Source organism: Coregonus lavaretus, assembly GCF_964263955.1.
Source record: "Coregonus lavaretus genome assembly, chromosome: 27".
NCBI classification, from domain to species: Eukaryota; Metazoa; Chordata; class Actinopteri; order Salmoniformes; family Salmonidae; genus Coregonus; species Coregonus lavaretus.
The window spans coordinates 25,815,229-25,832,536 of NC_140014.1; the positions used below are offsets into that span (position 1 = coordinate 25,815,229).

At 39.8% G+C, this 17,308-nt stretch overlaps 1 protein-coding gene across 1 annotated transcript in view; it reads right to left on the minus strand.

Moving 5' to 3' along the window:
• The window catches only part of LOC311102646 (uncharacterized protein), a gene marked incomplete at its 3' end in the record, with an annotated part of 40,386 nt that extends 29,137 nt beyond the window's left edge, over positions 1-11,249 (minus strand). The window contains exon 1 of the mRNA XM_084144009.1: positions 11,087-11,249. The remainder of the gene's footprint in view (positions 1-11,086) is intronic.
• Positions 11,250-17,308: the final 6,059 nt, after the last annotated feature.

Here is a 17,308-nt window from a genome sequence, read left to right on the forward strand (position 1 = left end):
TGCCCTGGCGGGGCTGGAAGTGCAGCCTCTGCCTCAAACTGCCTCCTCTCAGTCAGTCACAGCAGGAAGGGACGAGTCGCAGGACCAGAGAGAGCACGAGAGAGGAGAGTGAGTGAGCGAACGAACAAGCGGCCGGCGAGAGAGGGATTACTGCAGCATCCACGCTCAGAGCAGTCCACACTGGAGTGACGCAGGGCTCTTCTAATCTCTCCTGTAAACATAGACCCAATTATGGGAGGGGCTGCCCCCCCCCCACACCCACACTCCCTCTGGTCAGCCCCCCCTCTGGTCAGCCCCCCCTCACCAGCAGCATAGATCAGACTAATCTCTCACAGGACAAGATGCTACATATTACAGTTGTTGGGAAACGTGTATAAGAGGGAAAGGCATTAGAGGAGCTAAACACAGACTTTAGAGAGTGTATGTAGGGTTTGATCAGAGAGAGGGACGAAAAATCTGAGGTGCCGCAGTGGTGCCTAGTCAGCCTTGTCTGAGTCTGGCTGTGTTTTCAAAGGGATGCTTCCTGTTAAATGATTTAAGAGCCTGGGCTAAAATAAAGTATGAGCTCACAGCAAGACAGAGCAAGTAGGGCTGCTGCATACACCTGTTGTATTCAGCGCATGTAACAAATACAATTTGATTTGATTTGAAATAGGACAAATATAAGCACCCACCTAATAATTATACTGTATTAGTTCGATTCTAATAAATGTCATATTTCTAACTCGATGGCTTGGTCACTTCAGGACAGTTGCATATAGATTACCGCCAGTCTTCTTCAGATCTTTTTTTAGAGCTGCAAGATGATACTGCATTAGCTTTTGGCACATGATCAAACAACAACTCCAAACCAGAATCAATGCTAGGCCAAGAGAAACAAGAAAATGCTGTATCCCCATTCATCCTGTGCTCATTCAAAATAATCTGGCTATACCTATTCTTCTTTATGGATCTCTTGCTCCTGAAATGACATCATCAAAAGTGAAAACATTTTTAAAAAACAGTGATTTTCAAACACTATGACATTCGCAGCGACGTGGGGAGCAAGAAAATGCCCTCCCTCTGCCTAGAAACACGTTGCAGGTTTTGAAAATCATGTCACAGAGAAGCATTTTTTAGGACCTTTCTTCTTATCTTGTTAACCACATATCATAGAAACGCGCCATTTTCACATATGTAGAGAATAAATACTCTATGCAGCTATGCAAAGTGTATGTTTCTTTAGCTCCATCCAGCAACATATGATGTTACCTAGATCAGTTCCAGATAACCTCCTTGTGATGAGTGTGATGAAAGGAGGCAGGCGCAGGAGGGTAATCACCGAATACGGAGTTTATTCCTTCGTTGACACATAACTGCGCTCAAATAGCGATCAACGAAACAGGCACAGGGGTAACTATCATCCCTGGCAAATACCCTGTAACGGAAATCCAATAATACATAGGCACAGGGGAAAATCTACCCTGGCAACAAAATGTACGAGTAGCTCCACCAAGCTATAATACTCTCACAAATAACAATCACCCACAAGGACAAGGGGGCAGAGGGAACACTATTACACAGACTAATGAGGGGATTAGAACCAGGTGTGTGTGATTGACAAGACAAGACAAATGTGATGATGATTGGGGCGGCAGTGGTGACGACGAACGCCGAAGCCTGCCCGAACAAGGAGGGGAGGCAGCCTCTGCCGAAGTCGTGACACTCCATTAAAAAGGTTGAAGAGTGCATGGCTCAGAGAAAGGTCACACAGGAGGATGAGGGGTGATATTTAGGCATCGGCTCCAGTAAACACACTGCAAACAACAAACCTAAGGTTCCCAGACATCTAGGCATCACATGACATCTGTAGCCTACAAAACACACAAACACAGCTCATATACACAGATACATACCTATATCCTTGTACAAACAACTTCCATCCATGAACAACCAAATGGCTCCCTATGTAGTGCACTACTTTCGGTCAAAATTTGTGCACTACATACGGAATAAGGTGCCATTAGGGACGCATCTTTGATGTGTTTTACATATTTGTGTTCATATTCAAGGTCAACTAGTCCAGTCTCATTTTACAGACTTGACTGAAATCCTCAGAAGACCTACTTTCTGAGGCATTTCACCACCCATAGTAATTTATCGAAACTAGATTACCTTTTTGCCAACATGGAACACTTTATCTCGTTATAACACCAGCATATGAGGAAAATATGTTTATTTGCATACTGGTTTTGATCGTTATTACAAGTACTTCTAGTTGTTGGTGGTTTTAAGAGCGCCTTCGACTTTCTTTATCTAGTATTTCTTGTGGTAAATATTGTCCAATGCAGGAGTCTGTTTCCTAGTCGTATAAAGCACATTGTTAGTTAGTCCTCATTGAGAGGCACTATCAGGGTCAGTAGAAATCTACATGTATTTTGATCTCGGAAATAGCAGATGAGGGTCATTCCACCAATTCGGTGCCTTTTGAGATGTGTAACTTGGTCCAATTACATTTTGTTCACCTAATTTTTACTTTGTCATAAAGAGCACGTAAAACTTCATGAACACTTTTTCCCATCTCAACATGTTAAATCAAAAATATGGTGCCAAATTAAGTAACAGGATTGACTGTCGCAGGGTTGACAATTACATTTTAGATCAGCCATAAATCCAATTTTTAAAGGGTAATGGAAGCTTGTTGTGTGCAACAGGGAGTGGCAATTGATTGCAAGCTTCACAAACATTTTTAAGTTAACATTTCTAGCCTGTCTATCTATGGGTAACCGGGTTGACGTGTTGTGCTCGACTCGCTCAGTTTTCCAACACAAAACACTAGTAAATGGCCAAAAAGAATAGAACCAGCTCACCTGCTTTTACACTATATGATTTGACTATTAGATGTTCAATGTTTAGTTTGGAAAAAATATATTTAAAAAGGAATAGTTTTACTCTATTAAAATTATAGTTCAGTTCACGTAACAGGGTTGACCTTAAATTGAGGGACAGGCTAAATGAATCACTAATCACAACAAATTAAAAATAATCTTCAGATATGACAAGCAACAAATTAACTAGGTCTTTACAATGATGGGTTGAAATTATCCTTGAAGTCACGGAGGGATTTTGAATTTAGGCACTTTAAGCAAGTCTTCATTCATATTAAAAATTAGATTTATTGAATTCTCCATGTGGTCTATATTAAAGGGCACTTCATTTAATATAACATATTTTTTAAATTCAATATTGATGCACCATTTATACTTTAAATATCAAAGGGACGCAAAAGGCAATCATTTCGTGGAACGACCCATAAATTCATCACATGGTGTCGATTGGTGCCTCTTGTAGACTATTTTGCTGTGAAACAAGCATGTCAAAGACTAGTTCAGCGGGCAAATGGATAGGCTAGGCTGCTGAGGGGAGGACGACTTGTGATAATGGCTGGAACGGAGCAAATGGAATGGCATCAAACACATGGAAACCATGGAAACCATGTGTTTGATGTATTTGATATCATTCCACTCACTCCGCTCCAGTCATTACCACGAGCCCGTTCTCACCAATTAAGGTGCAACCAACCTCCTGTGCTCAGCTACCATTAGGAGTCGGCAGTAGGGTTTTGGCAGGGTGCAGTGACTTCATTCAAACAGTGGGATGGTTTATTTTAGATAGCTATGGTGCTAGCTAGAGGATGATCCTGGAACTTGCTACTTCAATTAATCTGGTACTGTACTTAGATAATAATACTTGATACACGTTGTCAACTAAACTTTGCACTTTATTTTGTTTCTGGATTAATTGTTAAGAAATCCATATTTTACCTACATACAGAAGCAAAAGGGAACCTAACATGTAAAGACAAATATGGAAAGGTCTGATGGCCACATAAGCCCTTAAAAATGTCAGTTATACAACAAATTTAGTTTTTTTCCATAAAGGATTTGAACTGTCTTCTTGCCATTTGACTTGTGCATTATTATTAAATGTTGTGTCAGGATAATCAGCTTTCAGAATCTCTGAAATGTTGAATAATTGTATTAACCTCTATGAGGATAAATTCACACAACTTTTTTTGTTTACTGCCATGTAAATGCCGACTAGACATACTTCCGAAGCATGCTGAGAATAACAACTTTAGTCTTGGTATAGATAGTAGTTATTTTCTTTTGTGCACACAACCTATGGAGTCCCACTAACCATGACATCTTTTTGGAGTGGCATTTTATTTTATTGTTTTGCTTTTGAGGTAGTCATTTGTGAAACCACTGGTGCGTGGTGTCTTTGAAGCTGTTTCAGCTTCTTATTCAGTATTATAGTAGCTAATTGTAATGTGGGTTTACACGTTAGAGAATGTGTACACCTGGTGGCTCAAATGGAAAAATGAAGTGGAATTGGTTAAAAGAAAGAAGTGTGATATTCTTTCCACTACAAATGTTATATATGAAGGTAAACCATGAGGCAGCCATTTTAGAAAGAAGGTATTGCTTTGGTCATTGGGTGACAGTCAGAAGAGTAGTAAACTGGACCCTGTGAGCATGCAGTGAATGACCTTTGACCTGTTTGGATACTGAACCTGAGCAGCTTATAGATGAGTCCTTTCAGTTTGGACTAGAAGATGTTGGGCAGAGGAGGCAGCATTCTTGGGTCGTTCCAACTCCTTCCCCCCCTCACATTCAGTAGAAGTGCCCCGGATCACTGCAGGATGTCACTCAATATTTCTTTTTAGCATGCTTTTTCTCTTTTTAGAATGCCTTCTGTAGATTTATCCTGGCTCTCCATACAACAACCATATAGCTTCCAAATTCCCCTCTGTACTCTGCATAAATGTGGAAGTAGACAAAAATAACCCATACATACAACGTGGAACTTGTGCACTTCTTTAGTGTCTCATTGAGGTCTTCCTGCAACAAGGAGCTACCATTGACTACTCTGCTTAGAAAAGAGGAGAGAGGAGACATTGCCTAACTCACAGAATGGCGTGTACTGATAGTCATTGCTGCTTTTGATTTTGGTTGCAAAAACATTATTTGATTCTGAAGGACTGGGATGCACTTGGGTGGGTCTTTAAATTGCAGAGTTTTTATTTTGTTTTTGAGTTTTTTTCTGAGATGGTATCAAAGACATGATTCACCATATCTGCTTATTTATAAACCAATGCTGTTTATTCCATGAGAGATCATAAAAACATTTTATTTTAAAGAAAAAATAAGTCGCTCTGGATAAGAGCGTCTGCTAAACGACTTAAATGTAATGTAAATGTAAACATGACAACACCATTGGAATCTAGACATCATGAGGTCCTAAGTCATGCATATTTTAGCTTTTTCCATCGGTATCATATAGGACAGGACCCCTTTTGTCTGCCATTTAAGTATAAAATCAATGTTATGCATACTTTCCGGCATCTCCAGTCTCCACCTGAAATGCTGATGAAGCCGAAAGTCCTTCATGAACCATCTCCACAATAATGCCCTCTGTGCCCACAAAAGAAAGAGCTGCACAAAATGGTGTTAGTCAAAGAAATGTGCTTTCCAGAAAGACTGCATGCATTCCTCAACGGAACCTGTTTCTGTGTACTTTTTTTTTGTGTCCATGTGATATACAGTGAGGGGAAAAAAGTATTTGATCCCCTGCTGACTTTGTACGTTTGCCCACTGACAAAGACATGATCAGTCTATAATTTTAATGGCAGGTTTATTTGAACAGTGAGAGACAGAATAACAACAAAAAAATCCAGAAAAACGCATGTCAAAAGTGTTATAAATTGATTTCCATTTTAATGAGGGAAATAAGTATTTGACCCCTCTGCAAAACATGACTTAGTACTTGGTGGCAAAACCCTTGTTGGCAATCACAGAGGTCAATGCTCAGGCTGAGGGAAGGAGGTTCTCACCCAAGATTTTACGGTACATGGCCCCGTCCATCGTCCCTTTGATGCGGTGAAGTTGTCCTGTCCCCTTAGCAGAAAAACACCCCCAAAGCATAATGTTTCCACCTCCATGTTTGATGGTGGGGATGGTGTTATTGGGGTCATAGGCAGCTTTCCTCCTCCTCCAAACACGGTGAGTTGAGTTGATGCCAAAGAGCTCGATTTTGGTCTCATCTGACCACAACACTTCCACCCAGTTCTCCTCTGAATCATTCAGGCATGTTCATTGGCAAACTTCAGACGGGCCTGTATATGTGCTTTCTTGAGCAGGGGAACCTTGCGGACGCTGCAGGATTTCAGTCCTTCACGGCATAGTGTGTTACCAATTGCTTTCTTGGTGACTATGGTCCCAGCTGCCTTGAGATCATTGACAAGATCCTCCCGTGTAGTTCTTGGCTGATTCCTCACCGTTCTCATGATCATTGCAACTCCACGAGGTGAGATCTCGCATGGAGCCCCAGGCCGAGGGAGATTGACAGTTCTTTTGTGTTTCTGAGGCAGAGAAAGATCAAATCAGTTCTATCTCTCATTCCTCCATTTCCAAGCTTTGTCTCCACATCAAACTGAGAGAGATTTGAGATTTGCTCTCTGCACTGACACAATGTAACCCCTGTCCTGTGACTTACGAAGGAATTGCAAAAGGGGAAAAAGTCAAGAAATGAATAAATCCACTGTAGTATTTTTTTCCCCCTGGGACTTTGAAAGGGCAATGTTCCATTACATGGCCATGCCTCAAGTACTCTGTTTGTTTAGGAAATTAAAGAGAAATAAAGCATTGTTTATGGTGATTTAGTGTAATGAAAAACATCTTAATCTTATAATGAATACTAAACATTTAACTGATTTTCCATGAACCACATTAGGACTACTAATGTGGATTTGGGTTGACTCCCTCTGATATGATAAAATACAGGTAACTGCCAAAATAAAGGAAACACTTGTAAAAATGAAGGATACAAAGTATATTAAAAGCAGGTGCTTCCACACAGGTGTGGTTCCTGAGTTAATTAAGCAATTAAAACATCCTATCATGCTTTGGGTCATGTATAAAAATACCCAGTTGCCCATTATTTCGGCTACCTTGGCTAGAAGAAGAGATTTCAGTGACTTTGAAAGACGGGTCTCAAAGGAGCATAGGGTGTTTAAAGGGCGCACGTGTGTGTGTGTCTCAGTCACCAGATCTCAACCCAATTGAAACTTATGGGAGATTCTGGAGTGGCGCCTGAGACAGTGTTTTCTACCACCATCAACAAAATACCAAATTATGGAATTTTCTCGTGGACGAATAGTATCGCATCCTTCCAATAGAGTTCCAGACACTTGTAGAATCTATGCCAAGACATTTTTACATTTACATTTTAGTCATTTAGCAGACGCTCTTATCCAGAGCGACTTACAGTTAGTGAATGCATAAAAGGGAATATATATTTTTTTTTTTCATACTGGCCCCCCGTGGGAAACGAACCCACATCCCTGCCGGCCAAACCCTCCCCTACCTTGGACGACGCTGGACCAATTGTGCGCCGCCCATGGGTCGCATTGAAGCTCTTCTGGGGGCCCTGGGGGATCATGGTGACTCAACGCCCTATTAAGACGCTTTATGTTAGTGATTCCTTTATTTTGGCAGTTACCTGTATTTTTGCCTGTATAGATATCCAAATGTTCATGAATGAGTGAAGACCTATAATGGTTAAAGGTGCAAATAAATAGGCAACATATAGATCGTCTCAGCTCCTACCATGGATTTTGGTTAGCTCTGATGGACATGTGGACATTAGGTCTAGTAAACCTTTACACATTACATGGCAAATTTCATCAGCTTCAAAATCCACCTCCCTATTGGCTCTATATGACTGAGGGCCATGTTATAATAAGAGAAAAACGTGTTTTATCATCACACGATGGAGACTCCTGCACCAATACAAGACCTGTCAAATGTTGATGTTTAACAGCCGAGTATGAAAAAAATCCCCAGGTTGGCTTGGTAACGTGAGAACAGTGCAGAGCGGACTAATGACTTATACTCTGCCTTTAATTACCCATCTTCATCATTCATTTTGAGTAAATTCAATTGAGCAGTGTAACCTGCATAACCTCGTGGCATAGTATGACTCTACTTCTGCATAAACAGCAGAGGACGTGCTCTGGTTCCAGACAAAGTGACAGACAAATGTGGGACTGTGTGTGTTTGCATGAATTGAAGCATTATTAGTACTGTGACATTATATTGGTTTAGACCAGACAAGGCAATACAAGATAGTTGCTATTAGGTAATATAGGGTTGTTCATTTGAAATGATATCGCAGGGCTCCTCAAGGTAGTTTAGTGAAGACTTTAGGGTTAAAAAAAACATAGTTTCAGAGAACATGGCCTCGGTTTTGCATCACTTCCCACTGGGCACAAACTGGTTAAAACAACGTTGTTTCAACGTAATTTGTCAAAAGTATTGTGATGTAGAATCTACGTGGAATATACATTGGATTTGAAAAAAGTAATCAACATAAACTGTTTTGAGGGTGAAATTTCAGGATTATGTCATCATTGTAACACATTTTCAAGATAGACACTCCTTGTATAAAATACGTTGAATTTGTACCTTTGAAACAACGTCAGATCTTAAACGTTATATCCACTATTTTTTCAACAATAGGCTGGGCAGCACCGCCTACTGGAGAGTTGATCTACAGCTATTAATTTGGTCTACCATCCAGGCTTTTAACCAGCTTTTATATTTCTCACTGACTACAACCAATGTGCTATCGTGAGAATGATTATTGAGAGACCTCTTAATAACTAAATATATTCACTGTTGCTATCGAAGTCATTCCAAAGGGTAGGTTTAACAGAGGAAATGAAATGTAACCATATATAAGTCATATTTCATCAATGATACTATTTAGGCCTATATAGCGTTTGCAAATTCATCAACAGCTATTGTTTCAATTCAACCCAGGGTTCAACTAAAAATAGACAATACATATAGGCCTAGGGTTTCAAGTTTTGGTTGATAAAAAAAAAAAGATACGTGATATCCAATTTGGATCTTGTCTCATCGCTGCAATTTCCCAACGGCCTCAGGAGAGGCGAAGGTCGAGTCATGCGTCCTCCGAAACATGACCCGTCAAACCACGCTTCCTAACACCCATCCGCTTAACCCGGAAGCCAGCTACACCAATGTGTCGGAGGAAACACCATTCAACTGATGACCGAAGTCAGCCTGCAGGCACCTGGCCCGCCACAAGGATTCGCTAGAGCGCGATGAGCCAAGTAAAGCCCCCCGGCCAAAACCAGACAATTGTGCACCGCCTTATGGCTGGTTGTGACACAGCCTGGGATCGAACCCCGGTCTGTAGTGATGCCTCAAGCATTGCGATGCAGTGCCTTAGACCACTGCACCACTCGAGAGGCCTGGTTGAGTTCAAATGTAATCTTCAAGTTAATCCTTAATATGTTGGCTTCATCTCTCCAGCTCAACAAAAAATCTAAGTTAAAGAATAGGACTAAATCAAATCATGCTTTATTTAAAGTTTGATTAGATTTAGTCCTATTCTTTAACTTAGATTTTTGGTTGAGATGGAGACGTGGTCCAAAATATAAATTATTAATTTGTAGACAAACTGGGTATTGAATTGTGTTTGGTTGTCAACATAACCATATATCAACATTTCAAGCAGATGTATCTTCTGCTTGGATAGTTCCATCTGTGCCAATGACAGTCTGGCTTTAATTCCAGTTTGTCTACAAATTAATAATTGATATCTTGGATTCACGTCTCCATCTCAACCAGAAATCTAAGTTAAAGAATAGGACTAAAACAACTCAAATCAAACATTAAATGCACTTTAAATAAAGTTTGATTTGATTTAGTCCTATTCTTTAACTTTGATTATTGGTTGAGATGGAGACGTGAATCCAACATATCAATTATTAATTTGTAGACTAACTGGAATTTGTTGACAAGCACACACAATTCAATATCACTTTTGCAATACAGTAAATGATAGCCTATTTACTTGTTGACAAATGATATGTTGGATTCACGTCTCCAACTAAACCAAAAATAAAAGTTAAGGAATAGGATTAAGCCAGTGGTTCAGATGAAACTATATCCAAGCATACGGTATCCTTTAAATGTTGATATTTGGGTGAGTTGTCAAACAAATTCAAGAATATTTTTGTAATACAGTAAATAGCCTTAAGTTACAAACTAATATAACAGTATTTATTCAACCTTAAAATGAGTAACACATCCATGGCCACATTTTGAGGTTAGCCTACTGTAACTATAAATGTCTTCTTATGTAATCATAGAAAGTATGAATGTTCAAGATAGCATGCAAAGGTCGTAGGTCTGTGGAGATCTTCACAATTGCTGTAATAATCTGTGCAGAATCTTGAATAGCATTGATCACTTACACTATGTACTTTTAACGTAATCTCAACTGCAATCCAGGTCATTTGGATGTGCAATTAGATGAAGCACAGTGATAACCCATTAAGTTGTTGTATAAATACAAAATATCTGACATTGTATTCCCATCTGAACTTTGTTGTGCTTTTAAATAGTTGAAAGCGCAGTGATAACACATTTAGATGACAACTAAACCAAAAATCAGTTTTTCCATTGGAATTTGGTTGAAATGGGGAATTCAACAAACTTCTGGCTGTCTTTTTGAGTGGGTGAATAAAGGTTGAACTCTCATTGATCAACGTCTCAACCAAACATTACCCAAATGTCCACGTTGAAATGACTGGTTTGCCCAGTGGGTTTTGGCATGAATGCCTTGGCAATAACTTGCTGTTACATATTTACCACCAGTCACTTCCTATTCCAATTACTGTTCTGAGTTCACATGGCATGCCTTGAGTAAGATGGGGTTGAGGAATGCCCAAAATAGTTTTCGTTATATTGTCTGTCAACTTCGAGAAAAAAAAGCCTAATAACATGAGTCTTGTCAGATACTGTCTGTGAGGAACAGTGTGTACTATTACTACTAATTGAGTCTATGGTTTTGATTTTAACCATGTGGATGGATATAAATATTTCCTCCCATGTAATTGTTCTCATTATGTAAAACCATAAGAGTCAGAGTCAGGCTGTGAATTTATTTCCCAATGTCTCAGGAAGCAAAGAGGCAAACAGAATGAATTGAAAGAAAATAAATGTTTACTCACAGTAATAGTCCTTGATTGCTTGACTGGAGTGGTATGGAAGAGCTCTTCAGAGGATATAAGTGAAAGGACAGCCACGTCATTAACAGTTAACGATAGCCACCAAAAACATGCACTGCCTAGTAATGTCTTGACAATCGACTCTTTGTCACCTACAGATATTAGTACATTTTGATTGACCGCAACTGTGGCTAAAACACACATCTTAGAACCTAGGGCGCCCTCTGTCGGTTTTAATTGGGTGTAGATCTCCGCTGTCAATTACCTGCGTCAGGTAAGGTTTGGCTCCTACGCAACCTTTTCGTCATCGGGGCGGCTCCAAAACATTAGGAAGTAGGCTACTGTATTTTATCATCTTCCGGATTCTTTAAAACTTCATCTGTTATAGAGACGCGCCACCAGTAAGGAATATTGGCCTATTTAGCTATCTCTAAACTAAATGCTTCGTAAGATCTAACAGTGTATCGTGAGTTTAATGCATACAGTCAAAGATTTAATGTAATAATAATGAATGTAATAGGGTTATTTCAAATTAGTTCAGTCACAGTCTAGCAACAGCTTAACATTATGTGTAGGTTATGGACCGTGTTTGTTGTTTTATTAATCAGGTGGGTATAATTCTCTTTATATGCATATATTGCTGTTTTTGTGGCTATCTTTAACTGTTACACCTAATATACAGTATAAGTCACAGGGAATCATAACAATAGAGAGAGTGAAGTCACTGAAGCTACTTCCGATCATCACAGCATTGCCTGATCTGTCCAGAAGTTGGGAGCATCTGTGGATGTGGATGGACGGATACATTACAATTTCCTCCATTATCTGATCCTTGTCCAAAAACAGACTCTTATCCGTTCAATGGAGGAACCATTGGTTTTTGCTTGCGGGGATTTTGTCGACAGGTCTGTCCAAACGGCTTGGGAAGATAATGACACCGAGGTGGACAGTGCATTTGGGGACTGGAGTTCTGCCAAGTCGGATACAGTTGAAAGATCTTCATCTTTGTCTTCACCATGGTCTTCACCCATGGAAATGAACATCTCTAATCTTTCAACAAAGATGAGAGTGCACCCATCTTTTTGTTCATTCAAAGTTTACCCAGTTAAGAGGAAATTATTACATGCACATTTATGTGTCCTATGGAGGGTCTGTCTTGATTGCCAATTTTCTATTTTCCTATATGAGAATGTAACATTTAAACAATATAATAATGTCATATGATAGGTAATATTTGTCTATGCAGTTGGAGAATGGTGATGTGAAGAAACCATGTGTAGTTTTCCAGGAGTGCTTCCAGATCTTGGGTGAATCTGAAAAAGCCAATTGTACTGTAAGATCTCTGACCCAGCTGCTAGAAAACACACCCCCAAGCACTTCTCAAACATCAGCCACAACATGGTATCTAATTTATCATTCTTTTCAACTGTTGTGGTGGATGGGACCATGTACATCCATGTAAGGTCAAAAGTATATTGTAATTGTAAAGGTGTGTGTGTCTTACCTTGGGAGGAAGAAATTAATAGGCACAAATTTGGAGATCAATGTGTCTTTTTGAATGAGTCATTCAATATGTTTTACAGTAATTTCAATGAAGATTTTGAAGAAAATGCCATTAACACATTAATAAGTATAACTGTCTCACTTCATCATAACTAAAATCGACGTACCTAATTCCTCCATTGTTTATATTTTTGTTGTCATGAACTCAGTCAACAAAGTCACCTCTGGCCTTCCTCTCATTTCCCGCCACCTAGCTGCTGGCCCCCTCCTCCTGCCATGGTGACACCCCAGCGTTCCTCTACCAGGTCTCCCAGCAGTGGCTGACTCAGTGCAGCATTTGGCTGCAGCCTCAGCACCACAAGAAGGCCCTTGCACTGAACTATGGAGAAGGATAAGATGAAGATGCTGCATAGTATAGCCCTACAGTACTGTTGTTGACGGGTGAAACAGGTTAGGTTGTTACCCGGGTGAGAACAAAGTATTACTTTTCGCAAAGTTATATTTACAGATTGTAAACAAAATACTTTTCTATGATATTGTGTAATTGGTTTGCAGGTGTGTTCCTGGTTTTATATACACTACCGGTCAAAAGTTTTAGAACACCTACTCATTCAAGGGTTTTTCTTTATTTTTACTATTTTCTACATTGTAGAATAATTGTGAAAACATCAAAACTATGAAATAACACATATGGAATCATGTAGTAACCAAGAAAGTGTTAAACAAATTAAAATATATTTTATATTTGAGATTCTTCAAATAGCCACCATTTGCCTTGATGACAGCTTTACACACTCTTGGCATTCTCTCAACCAGCTTCACCTGGAATGCTTTTCCAACTGTCATGAAGGAGTTCCCACATATGCTGAGCACTTGTTGGCTGCTTTTCCTTCACTCTGTGGTCCGACTCATCCCAAACCATCTCAATTGGGTTGAGGTCGGGGGATTGTGGAGGCCAGGTCATCTGATGCAGCACTCCATCACTCTCCTTCTTGGTAAAATAGCCCTTACACAGCCTGGAGGTGTGTTGGGTCATTGTCCTGTTGAAAAACAAATGATAGTCCCACAAAGCCCAAACTAGATGGTATGGCGTATCGCTGCAGAATGCTGTGGTAGCCATGCTGGTTAAGTGTGCCTTGAATTCTAAATAAATCACAGTGTCACCAGCAAAGCACCCCCACACCATAACACCTCCTCCTCCATGCTTTACGGTGGGAAATACACATGCAGAGATCATCCGTTCACCCACACCGCGTCTCACAAAGACACTGCGGTTGGAACCAAAAACCTCCAATTTGGACTCCAGACCAAAGGACACATTTCCACCGGTCTAATGTCAATTGCTCGTGTTTCTTGGCCCAAGCAAGTCTCTTCTTCTTATTGGTGTCCTTTAGTAGTGGTTTCTTTGCAGCAATTCGACCATGAAGGCCTGATTCACACAGTCCCCTCTGAACAGTTGATGTCGAGATGTGTCTGTTACTTGAACTCTGTGAAGCATTTATTTGGGCTGCAATTTCTGAGGCTGGTAACTTTTATGAACTTATCCTCTGCAGCAGAGGTAACTCTGGGTCTTCCATTCCTTTGGCAGTCCTCATGAGAGCCAGTTTCATCATAGCGCTTGATGGTTTTTGCGACTACACTTGAAGAAACTTTAAAAGTTCTTGAAATTTTCCAGATTGACTGACCTTCATGTCTTAAAGTAATGATGGACTGTCGTTTCTCTTTGCTTATTTGAGCTGTTCTTGCCATAATATGGACTTGGTATTTTACCAAATAGGGCTATCTTCTGTATACAACTCTCTGGAAAGACTTTGGAAGTCAGTCACAGCACTCCACTAGAGGGCAGACTGGTCTCAAATCCTGAACCCCATTTTGCAGACATACTAAACTGTCTGCTGGCAATATTCACAAGCAGTCAGCACTGTGTGCGCTAGACATAAAATGGTATATTTATTATTTATTACTTTTTAGGTTTGTAATTGACTTGTGTTTTTACTTAACTTTACAAAAACGTCTTAATATACTGTACATTTGACATTAACCTATATTTTAATTGAAGATATTTAATATTCATTAACAAAAATCAAGAGGCAAGTCTCTGTATTACTTTTTCAATATTGGTGGGTCAGATCTATGGCATAGTATGTGATAGAATTAAAACAAAAGTATACACAGAAATTATAATGGGAAGAGAACCATTGACGCAAAGCATCGTATACAGTTTAAAATGTTATTAAACATAATTAAATTTCAATGTCCGTATAAAACAAATACTGATATCTGACTACATGAACCAGGATAATGGCAGTAGCTTTTGCAAGAGTTGATTCGTTCCATTTTATAATGATCTACAAACCTAAAAAGTCTATATTGCACTTAAAAGCCATTGAACACATTGAACTAGTAGTATTTGATACAGCAGATGTACAAGCCAAAGTTACTATCAGCCTCCTAACAAAACATGAATGAGCTGGAGGAAGACATGTAACTTGCTAATAACAGGAGTCATTCTCATGACCAAATGTTCTATGATGCTACACCTCAAAACAATTAACATCTCGAGAAACAGAAAAGCTTACAAAAATGTATGACTGTCCCATTTGTCCATATATTTTGTAAAATACCCATCTCTAAGGCTGTGTTTACATAGGCAGCCCAATTCTGATATTTTTTCCACTAATTGGTCTTTTAACCAATCACATCAGAGCTTTTCACATCAGATATTTTTCAGAGCTTTGATCTGATTGGTCAAAAGACCAATTAGTGAAAAAAAGATCAGAATTGGGCTGCCTGTGTAAACGCAGCCTTAGTCTCATTGTAGAAACCTGGCTTGACATCTAGAGGAGTGCATGGTCCAAATAGGAAAATAAGTAATGATTGGGTGTGTCTTCTTACTGTGGATAGATTTTATGGAAAATTGGATTGCTTGTGCTTTAACTATTTATGTAATCACATTATTGGTGTCTTCCACCTCTATCTTTCCCCTCCACCTCTATCTTTCCCCTCCACCTCTATCTTTCCCCATTGTGTTCCTCTGTGTTTTGTTAACCTGCCTAAATACTCTAAACCACAGACATTGGGATATGATGGAGCTAATCAGCACAAAGCAGCGTAACAGAGGTTATTACATGTGTACAACTCTATCTGAGCCAGTTCTCTTCCATTTCAACCACCAGGATTTGCTTTTCCAGACAGAGAAAACAGGGGGTTGGTGGAAGAGAACACTCCTCCCACGTCATTTGATTGGCTAGCGGGTTGAGTCTATGAATAGAAATATAATACTGAGAGCAAAACAATCACCTTTTCACAAGTAGGCCCCTCCTACATGACAAGAGATGTAGTCCTACATTTCCCACCCCCTCTTATTTCCCTCTCTCTGTCTCATCTCCTCCCAGCTAGTGCACTGGTGGGATGTCAAGTGAATTAAGATTACATCCCGTTGCATTGCAGTGGCTAAAGACAGGCAAAGGGACACGGAGGAAGGGAGGATGATCCTGGGTTGTATTGAGCCTTTACATAACACTCACGGAGGAAGGCGCTCACTGCTCAGCTCTCCACTGGATATATTTCTTAGCTTTACTCATTGAAACTCAAATACTACATTTCTACAGAATTATTTTAAGTCTTTAAGGCACTGTTTTTTAAAGGGAAAAGTGGCTGCTATAATTTGATTAAATGCTAAAATAATGTACAATTTCAAGAAGATACATTATATAATAAGACAAGCACTAAAAGTAAAAGTACTGCATATTTTTCTCGCATTCTGCTGACTCCCTCAAAAACGGAACATTATGTTCTCAGTAGATACACCGTCAAGTCTCCGTCACCTTAATAAAACAGTTATAGTATGACAAAAATACTATCCACATGTATGGACTAGGCCAGGTCACCCTGAACCTGGATCTCAGCCTTCTCTGGCAAATAGACCTTGAGCCCCTCTGCCTCCTCATTACAACTCTGTTTCCGCTTCACGCCACGACCCAACATGGATCTAGACAGGAAAGACATTTATCACTTTCATTGATCAACATTTGAGTGTGAAATATACACATAATTTGAGTCTTGCCTTCATATGGTTTTAAATCTAGTTTGTAATGTAAGGCTCTTGTTCAGTGGGTTGATAGGCTACTGTATTGGCCTACATGTGCAACTTGTGTACTAGCTGTTACTGTATTGGCCAGGCCTACACATGCAACTTTAGCCCAGGCAGCAGATAGTGGGCGCTAATGGAGGATGCTTTATGTACAAGCAGGTCCAATGGGGACACTTCAGTGTATTACCGGCTGGGCACATCAATCCTAGACGATAGCGCTAGATCCCAATATCGGCTGCCTAGGCTAGTGCAACTTGTGACTCGCTGTTGACAGGGATCTAATTAACTACTGTATTTATGCATATTTTCATGTGTAAGAAAGTACTAAATGTGAGCTTGAGTTCAGGATGAATGATGCATCTTTAAAAAATATATATTTACAATTTATTAAGTGCTGTTGAGACACGACTATCTACAAAACTCACAAACACTAATCACAGAGGCTCCTCTACCTGTATTATGGAGCTACTGGATTTGATTCCAACTCCTCTGTTTATAAAAGATCCTGCGCATTGTTGAGTCGTTGCTCTCTCAGAAGACCGTCATTCACACAGTTGAGTTTTCACTGCATCTTACTGAAATGTGAGGAAGGAAAGAAATCGTGCAAAGGCCGTGTCTTTTTCGTTATG